This window comes from Nyctereutes procyonoides, unplaced genomic scaffold (assembly GCF_905146905.1).
Source record: "Nyctereutes procyonoides isolate TBG_1078 unplaced genomic scaffold, NYPRO_anot_genome, whole genome shotgun sequence".
Classification (NCBI taxonomy): domain Eukaryota; kingdom Metazoa; phylum Chordata; class Mammalia; order Carnivora; family Canidae; genus Nyctereutes; species Nyctereutes procyonoides.
In genome coordinates this window covers 29,550,297-29,562,760 of record NW_026575139.1, presented here as the reverse complement: position 1 = coordinate 29,562,760, position 12,464 = coordinate 29,550,297, and the positions used below count along the sequence as shown (strand labels likewise).

General features: G+C 41.3%; 1 protein-coding gene across 4 annotated transcripts in view; it reads left to right on the top strand.

Moving 5' to 3' along the window:
- Positions 1-2,341: 2,341 nt before the first annotated feature.
- The window catches only part of EXD2 (exonuclease 3'-5' domain containing 2), a 57,388-nt gene continuing 47,265 nt past the window's right edge, over positions 2,342-12,464 (top strand). Inside the window, exon 1 of one of the 4 annotated variants that reach the window (XM_055304019.1) lies at positions 2,342-2,456. The gene's annotated coding sequence lies outside the window, so the exon portion shown is untranslated. Of the gene's footprint in view, positions 2,457-9,585; positions 9,720-12,464 lie in introns of those variants that run through there. The other 3 variants (XM_055304017.1, XM_055304016.1, XM_055304018.1) reach the window with 3 other exon arrangements.

The window sequence follows — 12,464 nt, the reverse complement described above, 5'->3', positions numbered from 1 at the left end:
GAGCCACCTGGGCTGCCCAAACCTGCTGGGTCTTAACTGTCTTTAACTCAAAATAATCCATAATGCCAAAGTGGCATATGTTGGTGTCATGTATTCTGCTCCTCCTCAATGGGATCCCTCAAATATCAATATTCTGTCATTCTAATCAAATTCGTCTTAGAAAGTTACACCGAGATTTGTTTGTCTGCTGATACCTCCACTCATATTTTTTTAAATGTTTTATTTATTTATTCATAGAGACACACACAGAGAGAGAGAGAGAGAGAGGCAGAGACACAGGCAGAGGGAGAAGCCGACTCCATGCAGGGAGCCTGACATGGGACTCGATCCCGGGCCTCCAGGATCACACCCCAGGCTGCAGGCGGTGCTAAACCGCTGCGCCACAGGGGCTGCCCTTGTATTCTTTTTCTTCTTTGGGTTTATAAACTTTTCACTCCTTTACTTTCATTAAAAAAAAAAAACTTTTTATTGAAGTATATATGAATTCAGGAAAGTGCCCACAAATATGCAACCTGAACATACATGTAAATCAGTACTCAGATTGAGAAATAGAACATTATCAGCACTTTGTGAGCCTACCGATGTTCTCTTCCAGAGTCATTACTCCATACCGACTTCTGACAGCATAGGGATTTGGGTAGTTTCCAGCTTAGGGCTATTGCCAATGACAGGTATGGGCTTTTTTGTTTCCTTTTTGAATTTTTCCTTTCAGTGAACATATGTATCCACTTCTGTTGGGTGTATACCTCAGAGTGAAACTGTTGGGACCCAGGCTATACATATACTCAACTTTAGTTGATATTGCCAAACAGTTAAACAAAATGACTGTACCAATTTATATTCCCTCAGCAGCATATGAGAGTTTTGGTTGCTCCACAACCTTGTCAATACTTGGTATTTTCTGTCTCTTTCATTTTAACCTTTCTGGTTGGTAGGTAATGGTATCTCATTGTGGTTTTTATTTGCATTTCCTCTTTATTTTTGTTTTTTGGTTTTTTTTTAAGGTGTTTCAGGATGGAGAAATTAAAATGCAGGGGATTAATCCTCTATATTTGCCATAAATTTCTCCCTTATGGGTACTTACCTCATGGAATTTAGAACTTCCTCCTATATGGGAGGTAATATAATATAGAGAATGAGGGCAACAAGCTTTGCAAGAAGATATACTGAGGTTTGATTCTCAGCTCCAAACTTGAGAAATTTATTTAACCTTTTTCCATTTTATGCAAAATGCCACTAATAATAATACTGCTTCAGGAGGCTGTTTTAAGGATTAAATGAGATAAAATACATAAAGCAGTTTGCAAAGTTCCTAGCACACTGCATGTACATAGTCAACAAATGGCAGCTATTATTACACCTTATATTCTTTATGTTCATCTCGTTTCTCCTGCTACACTTCTTATGACAGAGTAACAATACATAGCACCCATTAGCCTCTTCACATATAATAGTTGTTGACAAAGACTAGTTGACTGATGATTTTAAATATAAATATAAGGTATTGTGGTTATTGTTATAAAAGATAGCATGATTATTATTATGGCAATAGGATTAAATACACTGCTAATCAAGAATGCATTATGTAAACAAGTGTCTCTCTTATTTACCTTTATCGTTAAATAGTCAAGAAAATTAGTGTGATAGAGTAACATTATTTGAGCTAATTAGTAATAACAATTAGACGTTCCATGTTGCATTTGTGAGGATTCCAGAGGCTTCTCCTGTTAAAACTAAAACCTCAGCGGTTTAGCGCCTGCCTTCGGCCCAGGGCGTGACCCTGGAGACCCGGGATCGAGTCCCACGTCGGGCTCCCTGCGTGGAGCCTGCTTCTCCCTCTGCCTGAGTCTCTGCCTCTCTCTCTCTCTGTGTCTCTCATGAATAAATAAATAAAATCTTTAAAAATAAGTAAATAGGGATCCCTGGGTGGCGCAGCGGTTTGGCGCCTGCCTTTGGCCCAGGGTGCGATCCTGGAGACCCGGGATGGAATCCCACATCGGGCTCCCGGTGCATGGAGCCTGCTTCTCCCTCTGCCTGTGTCTCTGCCTCCCTCTCTCTCTCTCTCTCTCTCTCTCTCTCTCTCTCTCTCTCTGTGATGGCTATCATAAATAAATTAAAAAAATAAAAAAATAAAAAAAAGTAAATAAAACCAAAACCAATACAGAAACAAAAACACCCCTTTTTTCAAGAGAGTTTAAGCCTTTCCAATTCTAACAGACCCTTTGTTCAGCAGTGGAGAAACTGGGGAGGGAACAGCTGGCCCAGCAGCAGCTTCCGTACGACATGGCGCCGCCCATGCGTACCTCCCTGCTAGGTTTACGTCTTCCAGCCCGCCGCAGGACCGGAAGTGGTTTCGGCCCTAGTGGATCCGGGTGGGTGCGCGCAGGTGGCCGAGGAGGGTTCCAGGTCCTCAGCGTGAGGTGCCGCAGGTGTTCAGGTTGGGTCCTGGGTCGCAGGTAAGTGAGACTAAAGGACCCGCGGGGCCTTTTACCCGCCTTGTGCGAGGGAAGGAGGGGGCTTCCAGTGCGGATCGAGGAGAGGCGTTGTGGAGCTGGAGATGTCACTGGGTGCGGGGGCGACTTATTGCGTGGACCCCGCCGTCCCCCAGCGACTTGGCCCATCCCTTCTTCCCCTCCCCCCGCGCAGCCCCCCGCCCCCGCCCCCGCCCCCCGCGGCGGTTCAGCGCCCAGGTGTGCTGCAGCGGCTCTCGGCGCGGGCCGCGGCCCACCGCGCGCTCCCGGCCGCCCCCTCGGGGCCCCTCCGCCTTCTCTGGGAGCACCCGCCAAGCCTTCTTACGGGGCTTCTGGACCCCGTCAGCCCGGCAGACACCGCCCCCGGCACCTGGCAACTCCTCCGGCGCCGCGCGCTCCCGCCGCTGCGGTCGTGGGGACCTGCCCCCGCCCCCGGTTGCCGCCCCTTTCCTCGCAGGCGCACCCGCTGCTGCGGGCCCTGCTGGGAGCCGCCGCTCCAACCTGGAAGCCGGGAGATGGCTGCGGGATTGATGCTTGCTCAGTGAATCGGAAGCAGACCCAACCCTTTCTAAGCTCTTGAGATACTGATTGGACGCAAACTCCCTTAGAAAACGCTGCATTACTTATATTTTTAAAAATAAAAAAAAAGGGATCCCTGGGTGGCGCAGCGGTTTGGCGCCTACCTTTGGCCCCGGGCGCGATCCTGGAGACCCGGGATCGAATCCCACATCGGGCTCCCGGTGCATGGAGCCTGCTTCTCCCTCTGCCTGTGTCTCTGCCTCTCTCTCTCTCTCTCTGTGATATCATAAATAAATAAAAAAAATTAAAAAAAAAAAAAAATAAAAAAAAAATCTTTTTAAATGATCTCTACCCCCAGCGTGGGGCTCCCTCTCACAGCCCCAAGATCACGAGTGCGGCCTGCTCCACCGGCTGAGCCAGCCAGGCCCCCCCCCCATACCATATATATATTTTTTTCTTTTTCTTTCGTCCTTTCTTTTTTTTCTTTCTTTTTTTTTTTTTTTTGTTGTATTACATGGATAGAAGAAACTGCACGGAAGATTTTGTTAATTATCAGAATTAGGAAGTGCGGGAGGAAAGCAATCTAATGCGGGAAGTACTGAATCGTCTTGGTCAAGTTGAGCTTTTTTTTTTTTTTTTTTGAGCTCGTTTTAAAAATGTATTTTTTTTTTTTTTTTATATTTATTTTAGTTGTAGTCCACGTATACAGCATTTAAAAAAATTCAGGGCAGCCTGGGTGGCTCAGCAGTTTAGCGCCGCCTTCAGCCCAGGGCCTGGTCGTGGAGACCCGGGATCGGGTCCCACGTCGGGCTCCCTGCCCCGGGCCTGCTTCTCCCTCTACCTGTGTCTCTGCCTGTCTCTGTGTGTGTGTGTCGTGTCTCATGATTAAATAAATAAATCTAAAAATTTTTTTAAAAATAAAATTCATGTGAGAAATTTAAACAAAATGGTTCCTTTTTGATCTCTTTCCATCTCTATCTTCTTTAATCTCTTACCTCTAAGACCTGTTAACGGCTTGGGATGTGTTTTTGTTGTTGTTGTTGTTTCTTTTTCTTTACATTTTTTGACAAGTATTCATATTAGTTACGTATATGTAAGATTTCATGTTAAACTTTTTTTTTCATGTTAAACTTTTACTAATACATATTTTACAAATATGGCATATTGCACCTATTCAGAAACTTGACTTTTAATTTTTTTATAATATTTTATTTATTTATTCATGAGAGACAGAGGGACAGAGACACAGGCAGAGGGAGAAGCAGGCTCCGGGCAGGTGGCTGGATGCAGGACTTGATCCCTGGGGACTTTCAAATCATGACCTGATGGACCTGAGCCACCCAGGTGTCCCAGAAACTTGGCTTTTATTCTTAAAAATGGGTCTTAAAACTTTTTCTTTGTCCCTATGTATGTAGAGATCTACCTTATTATTTCTACTTGGTCCATAAATTCCGTGCTGTAAGATTTTGTAGTATGTGAGATTCCATAGATTGCTACAAACACAGTGTGTCAGAGAACCTCCTTCCACATGTGTCTCTGTGCCTAGGTGAATATTTCAAACCTGAGACTGAATAGCTGGGTGGGAGGGTGTGGACATTTAATGCCAAACTGCCCACCAACAGTGCATAATAATGTCTATTTCCCTAGCTCTTTTAAACATTAAAAAAATATATTTTATATTTTTTTGAGAGAACAAGAGAGTGAGAGAGAGAGCATAAGCAGGGGAGTGGGAGATGGAGAGGCAGAGGGAGAAGCAGGTTTCCTGCAGCAGGGAGCCCGATGGGAGGTTGGATCCCAGGACCCTGGGATCGTGACCTGAGCTGAAGGCAGATGTTCAACTGACAGCCACCCAGGCAACCCTCTTTTAAACATTTGATGCTATTAATCTTTTTCATTTTTGCCAATCTAATGGGTGAAAAATGATTCTAATTTGTGTTTTACTTTGTATTTCCTTAGTTACTAGAGAGATTGGATATCTTTTCATGATTGTTGGCTGTTTGTATTTACTCTTTCAAGAAATATCTCATTTCAATTGGGTTGGTTTTTTATATATAGTTTTTAATGTATTTTGGATATAATCTTTTGTCATTTATATTTGTTATCTTTATTCCCAACTTAGTGCTTTTTATTTTTTTATTTTTAAAGATTTTATTTATTTATTCACGAGAGACACAGAATGAGATAGAGGCAGAGATGCAGGCAGAGGGAGAAGCAGGCTCCATGCAGGGAGCCCAGTGTGGGACTCGATCCCCGGGCTCCAGGATCAGGCCCTGGGCTGAAGGCGGCGCTAAACCGCTGAGCCGCCCCGGCTGCCCCCAACTTAGTGCTTTTTAAAATTGATGCTTGTCTTTTAACTACATGACATCTTTGTCAAATCATAGTTTTAAATTTCACAATAAAAGTATCAGTCTTTTGTGTATTTTGTGTATTTTGTATCTTGTTGCTGTCATTCCCTACCAGAGCTGTTCTCCAGTGGGAGATATTTTGCCTGCTAGGGGCTAGTTTGGTAATGTGAGCAGACATTTTTCGGTTGTCTAACTGGGGTTGTGGTATGAGGGCATCTGCTGGGTGGAAACCAGGGATGCTGCTAAACATCCTGCAATGCAAAGGAAAGCCCTCCACAACAAAGAATTTTTCTGGACTAAAATGTTAGTAATGCTGAGGTTGAAGAACCCTGTTCTACCCTAAGACACAACAGGATTTTCTGTCTTTCTTTCTTTTATTCCTTACTTCCTTTCTATTTTTCTTTTTAAGATTTTATATTTATTTGAGAGAGATGAGGGGGAGAGATTGAGCAGGAGAAGGGGCAGAGGGAGAGGGAGAAGCAGACTCCCCACTGAGCAGGGAGCCTGACACTGGGCTCGATCCCAGGGTCCTGAGATTATCACCTGAGCCACCCAGGTGCCCCAGGGTTTTCTCTTATGACTGTCTTTTCTCCTATATATTCTTATGTGTTTGAGTTTTTCTTTAATTCCTCTGGATGTGTGTGAATAAGTGAATGGTGTGAGCATAATTACTGTTTTCCCAACAGTGTCACTCTGAATATTAAATGCATTCTTGACCCATTAATCTGAAATGCCACATTTATCATTTACTACTTTCTCACACATACACAATCAATTTCTGGACTGTCTTCTGTTCTGCGGCCTAATTTACTGTTTTGTTGGACCAATACCACAATATCTTAACGTTGAATAAATGTTCTGTTTTGATACGTAGTGGGATAAATATTCCCTTATGATTATTACTGTCATTATTTTATTGAAAATTGTATACTTTATCAGCTCACATACTCATTTAAAAAACTATTTTGGGAACTAATCCTAGAATTTCTTTTCCAGATTTTTAGAATTAGCTTGTCAAATAATTTTTAAGTGACTTTATCAAGATGTAATTTACATAACTCATTGTTTAACATGTACAATTCAGTGGTTTTTAGCGCATTCACAGTTGTGCAGACATCACCACAATTTAATTTTAGAACATTCTCGTCGCCCCAAAAAGAAACCCCTGCCAATTAGCAGTCATTCCCCAGAATGCGAGCCCTAGGCAACCACTAATCTTTCTGCCAGTTATAGACCTGAATATTTTGTATAAATGGAATCATACAATTTGTGTTATCTCATGACAGGTTTCTTTCACTCAACATTATGTTTTTGAGTTTCATCCATGTTGTAGAATGTATCAGTACTCTTCTGTTACTGCTGAATGGCATTCTATCCTATGGTGTATTTGTTTCCTAGGGCTACAGTAACAAAATGACACAAACCGGGTGACTTAAAATAACAGAAACGTATTCTTCTCGCAGTGCTGGAGGCTTTAAAGTCCAAAATCAAGGTGTCAGCAGGGCTTTGCTATCTTGATGGCTCTAGGGGAGGGCCCTTTCGTGCCTCTTCTTAGCTTCTGGTCTTCTTAGCTTCTGGTCGTTGCTGGCAGTCCTTGGGATTCCTTGGCTTGCAGGTGCATAACTCCAACCTCTGCCTCGGTCTTCATATGGCTTTCTTCCCTGAGGATCTGTCTTTACATGGTGATTTTCTCCATGGGAGCCTGTTTCTGTGTCTCTTCTCCCCTTCATGGAAGGACACGATTTCTATTAGACTAAAGGCTCACATTACTTCAGAATGAACTCATTTTATTTTATTTTTAATTTTTATTTATTTATGATAGTCACACAGGGAGAGAGAGAGAGAGAGAGAGGCAGAGACACAGGCAGAGGGAGAAGCAGGCTCCATGCACCGGGAGCCCGACGTGGGATTTGACCCCAGGTCTCCAGGATCGCGCCCTGGGCCAAAGGCAGGCGCCAAACCGCTGCGCCACCCAGGGATCCCTGAACTCATTTTAACTTGATTATGTGTGTAATCAATTTTCAGTAAGACTCAATTTTTAATAAGGTCCCTTTCACAGGTACCATGGGTTAGAACTTCAATATATCTTTTTCGAGGACACAGTTCAACCGTAACCTTCTGGATATGGTACATTTTATTTATCCACTTGTCAGCTGAAGGGCATATACATTGTTTCCACTTTGTGGCTATTATGAATAATGGCACTATGAACTTTTGTTTGGACATTTGTTTTCATTCCTTTTGGATATATACCTAGCAGTGGAATTGCTGGGTCATAAGGTAACCCTATGTTTAATCATTGAGGAGCTGCCAGTGTTTTTTCAAAGCAGCTGCAGCATTTTACATTCCTACCAGCAATGTGTGAGAGTTCTGATTTCTCCATATTATTGCTACACTTATTATCTTTTTGTTTAGAGCCATCCTAGTAGGTGTGAAGTGGTATCTCCTTGTTGTTTTGATCTGTATTTCCCAAATAGCTTTTCATGTGCTTATTTGCCATATGTATATATTCTTTGAAGAAATGTCTATTTAGATCCTTACCTGTTTTTAACTGGTTTGTCTTTTTTATTATTAAATTGTAAGAGTTCTTTATATATTTTAGATACATGGCTCTTACCAGATATATGCTTTGCAAATATTTTCTCCCATTCTGGGGTTGTCTTTTTATTCTCTTGGTGGTCAATTCATTTTTAAAAAAGTTTTTTAAAATTAAGTTTTCAATGCATTTATATGTTATTTTGAGCATTTCTGTAAAACAATCTTCTCTTCATTAAAAAAAATAGAGTAATTATAGTACCTCTTTCAGAAGGTTGTTGAAAGGATTGTAATGTGTACATGATTGGATATAATGTAAGGTACCTAGCACATGCTACGTGCTCTGTATATGATAGCTGTGATAATATATCTCTGCTCTTCCAGTCTTCTTTTTTTTAATTTTTATTTATGATAGTAACAGAGAGAGAGAGAGAGGCAGAGACACAGGCAGAGGGAGAAGCAGGCTCCATGCACCGGGAGCCCGATGTGGGATTCGATCCCGGGTCTCCAGGATTGCGCCCTGGGCCAAAGGCAGGCGCCAAACCGCTGCGCCACCCAGGGATCCCTCTTCCAGTCTTCTATATCTTCAGTAAATTTTTCTATTTTTCTTCATATCAATCTTGCACATTTCTTTTTGGGTTTATACCTAGGTTTATGTGTGTGTCTATATGGTTATTGTTTTGCGTGTGGTTTTTAAAAAGTATATATTGCTATTTTGGGATTTTCATCATATTTTTATAATGGTTTTGGAAAGCTATTGATTTTATATTCATCAAACTTTCAAAATAAATTGTAAAAGTTATGCTTTGTTTACTTATCCAGGTGAGTTCATTGTAGCCATTCTGTTAGGAACCGTGGTTTTTTGTTTTTTCTTTTTTTAATGTAAGAGCTACACCCAATGCTGGGCTTCATCTCATGATCCTGAGAGTCTTGTGCTCTGGTTACTAAGCCAGCCAGGTGCCTCACCGCCCCTCCCCCCCCACACCTGGTTCTTTTTCATTCTGCCTTCTTCCACCCTGATTTAGATCTTCCTTTCCAGGCTCTAGTATTGTGAATCTTCCAACAGATCTTCCTGTCTCTTGCCTTGCTCTCCTCTAGTCTAGCACCCACATAGCTGCCAGGGTAGTCTTTGAAATCTGAGTCTGATCCTAGCACTTTACTTGTAAGTCTATTACTGGCTCACCATTACCTATAAGGTTTTATCCTGTAAGGTACCCTAAGGCCTCTCATGACTCACCCTAGATCTGCTCATTCCAGCACCATCTGTCTTTGTTTTCTTGTATTCACATTTTGCTTTAGCACATCACTGTCCAATAGAAATATAATGTGAGCCCCATCAATAGTTTTCTAATAGCCACGTTAAAAATCTAAAAAGAGGGGCAAAATAAATAAATAAATAAATAAATAAATAAATAAATAAATAAATAAATAAATAAAAATAAAAAGAGGGGCACCTGAGTGGCTCAGCTGGTTAAGTGTCTGACTCTTGGTTTCCGCTCAGGTCAGTGATCTCAGGGCAAGAGATCGACCAAGCCCCGTGTTGGGCTCTGCACTCAGTGGGGAGTTGGCTCTCTTCCTCTGCTCCTCCCCACTCTCCAAAATAAATAAATCTTAAATATATATATATATATATATATATATATATATATATAATTAAGTTGAACTTAATTTTTTTTAAAGATTTATTTATTTGAAAGAGAGAGAGAGCACGAGCAGGGCGAGGGGCAGAGAGAGAAGCAGGCTCTCCGCTGAGCAGGGAGCCTGATGCAGGACTTGATTCCGGGACTCCAGGATCATGACCTCAGCCAAAGGCAGACACTCAACCTACTGAGCCACCCAGGTGCCCCAGGTGAACTTAATTTTAATAACATGTTTTATTTAACCCAGTATATTCAAATATTATTTCAACATAGATATAAGAAGGCAATGTGGAATTCATATAAATAGAAAGTGTAATAGAGGTTACTAAGGGTTGTGGGGGATGGAATGGGAAGTTATTGTTTGATGTCTATAGACTGTGTTTGGGATCATGAAGAAGTTCTGGAAATGAATAGTGATGTGCAATATTGTGAATGTAGTTAATGCCACTGAATCATACACTAAAAAAGGTTAAAATGGTAAAATTTGTGTTGTATGTATTTTACTAAAATAAAAAAGGTCCACCTCAAAAAGCTGATACGGAAATTTTCAATGAGATACTTCTACATTAAAAAAAAAAAGAGATACTTCTACATTTTTTTATGGTAAGTCTTCAAAATTCTGTATCTAATACTTATAGTACACTTTAAATTCGCTTGAACTTTTTCACCTGTACCGTGGTTCTTCATGCCTTTTGTGTCGTTGTCCATGTTGTTCCCTGTGCCAGGAGTGCCATCTGCCCACTCACTGCCTGTGCACCAGGGGGACTCAGGCTCACTTCTTAGCCCCAGCGCCAGTCTCCCATACCCTCCTCAAGTGTTTGTGTTAGCTCCCTGGGCTCCTTCCTCTCTGCTGTCCCTGTGCTATGTGGTGTTCTCTCCCTTCACTGCAACCTGTTCTCCAGGTATTTCTCCTTTTCTAAATCCTGAATTTTTGAAAGCAGATTGTGCCTTTCAATTCTTTTTACCTAGAATCCAATGCAACATCTGGCTTATTGAGAGTGCTGCATACATGTTTGCTGAGTGAATCCTTTGGCTGGAAAAACACCCACACAATAACATCTCCATGTAAAAATGAATTAATGCCTTTTTTTCTCCTCATGTGGAGGTACCCTGCTTGCTCTTTTGGTTTCCCTGTGAGGCCCTTCTTCTACATGGGCCACACAGGACAAAGAATAAGTTAGGAACCATACCATATGCCTGGGAAGTCTGGATCTGAGAGAGCCCTTCTCAGTGGAAGCAAATCAATAATACTTCATTTTTAAAACCTTTTCTACTTCAATATCACTTTAATGTTATGAAATATGGAGAGGGGCACCTGGGTGGCTCAGCGGCTGAGCGTCTGCCTTTGGCTCAGGTCATGATCCTGGGGTCCTGGGATCAAGTCCTGCCTCAGGGTCCTCATAAGGAGCCTGCTTCTTCCTCTGTCTATGTCTCTACCTCTCTCTCTCTAGGTCTCATGACTGAATAAAAAAAAAAAAAACCTTAAAAAAAAAGAAATGAGTGTGAAATGCAAAAATAAATGTAAAAAAATGAATAAAAACACATGTGAGAAGATGTTATTTTCTTTGAAAACAAAAATTCACTTATCTATGCAAAATGATGTTTAAGCTGAGAGGGAATACACAATCAAGATGCAAATTGGGCTCAAAGGATGAAACATTTGACTGAAACAAACAAGACAAAATTTCAAAGAAAGAAATGTAAAGCTTTGGATTTAAGTGAAAATATAAATTATAAATATATAAAATGGAGACTTAATTTGGTATCAGTGAATTTTAATTTACCACAAGCTTTATAAGACCCACTGTTGGGTTTCTTCTAATTAAAAACAAGTCATTTCACACAGCATTAATAAAATCTAGGGTCTAGACACTAGGAAGTAGTAGTACTGGTGTCCACACAAGTGGATCCTGTCTCAAGTATTGAATACCTACCTGGGTGCCACATTTTAAGAGCTAAGTTGACAAATTTGGAGATGTTCAGAAGGACCTGGCCTCAATGGTGACCCTTCCAGGTCTCAGGAAGGCTGCTTGGATTATGAACAATGTTCTGAGGGGAGCCATAAAAGCTGTCTGAACATATTTCACAGGCTTTCAGGAGGGAGCACACACTATTGTCATTTCAGGGGCCAGACTGAACATCAAAGAGGGGAATTTCTGGAGTGTCTGAGTGCCTCAGTCGATTAAGTGCCCTACTCCTGATTTCAGCTCACATCATGATCTCAGGGTTGTGAGACTGAGCCTCACGTCCAGCTCCACACTGGCTTTGGAGCCTGCTTGAGATTCTCTCTCTCCATCTGTTTGCTCCTCCTCCCCTAAAAAACAAACAAACAAACAAACAAAAAACCCTAAACTAAAAAGTGAGCAATTTCTAAGTAGGGAACTTCTGTAGAATATAAGGACTTTTCAACATAAGGTAATGAAATCTGTTCTAGAAGTATTCAGGTAGAGACCAGGTCGTGATCTGTTAGGATTACCATGGTAAGGATTCTTAACTTGTGCAGGAGCTGAATTTGTCTCCTGAATTTTCAATCTATGATTCTTTGTTTTCCTTTAATAGGAATTCTGTGGTTTATAGAGCCCAATAGTGTAAGAGCTAGCATTTATTGAACTCTAATGTTACCCAGTTATGCTTAAGTCAGGTGTATCAATCACCCTATTTAAGGTGATTGATACACCTGACTTAAGCCTCACAGGAGTCCTATGTTGTAGGTACTATCTTTTTCATTTTACCAATGAGGAAGTGGAGACTTAGAAAAGATCAGTGAATTGCCCAACTTATATAGCTAACTGGATTTAGGGGCTGGATTTGAACTAAGGTATTTGACTCTAGGGGCTTAGTCTTTATCCTCTACCTTATGCTGCTCCTTGAACACCTTAACATATTTGTTTAATTCATCGAAAGGTGATTTATTTCAGGAATATAATCACATTTTAAGTGTTAAGTGGGATATT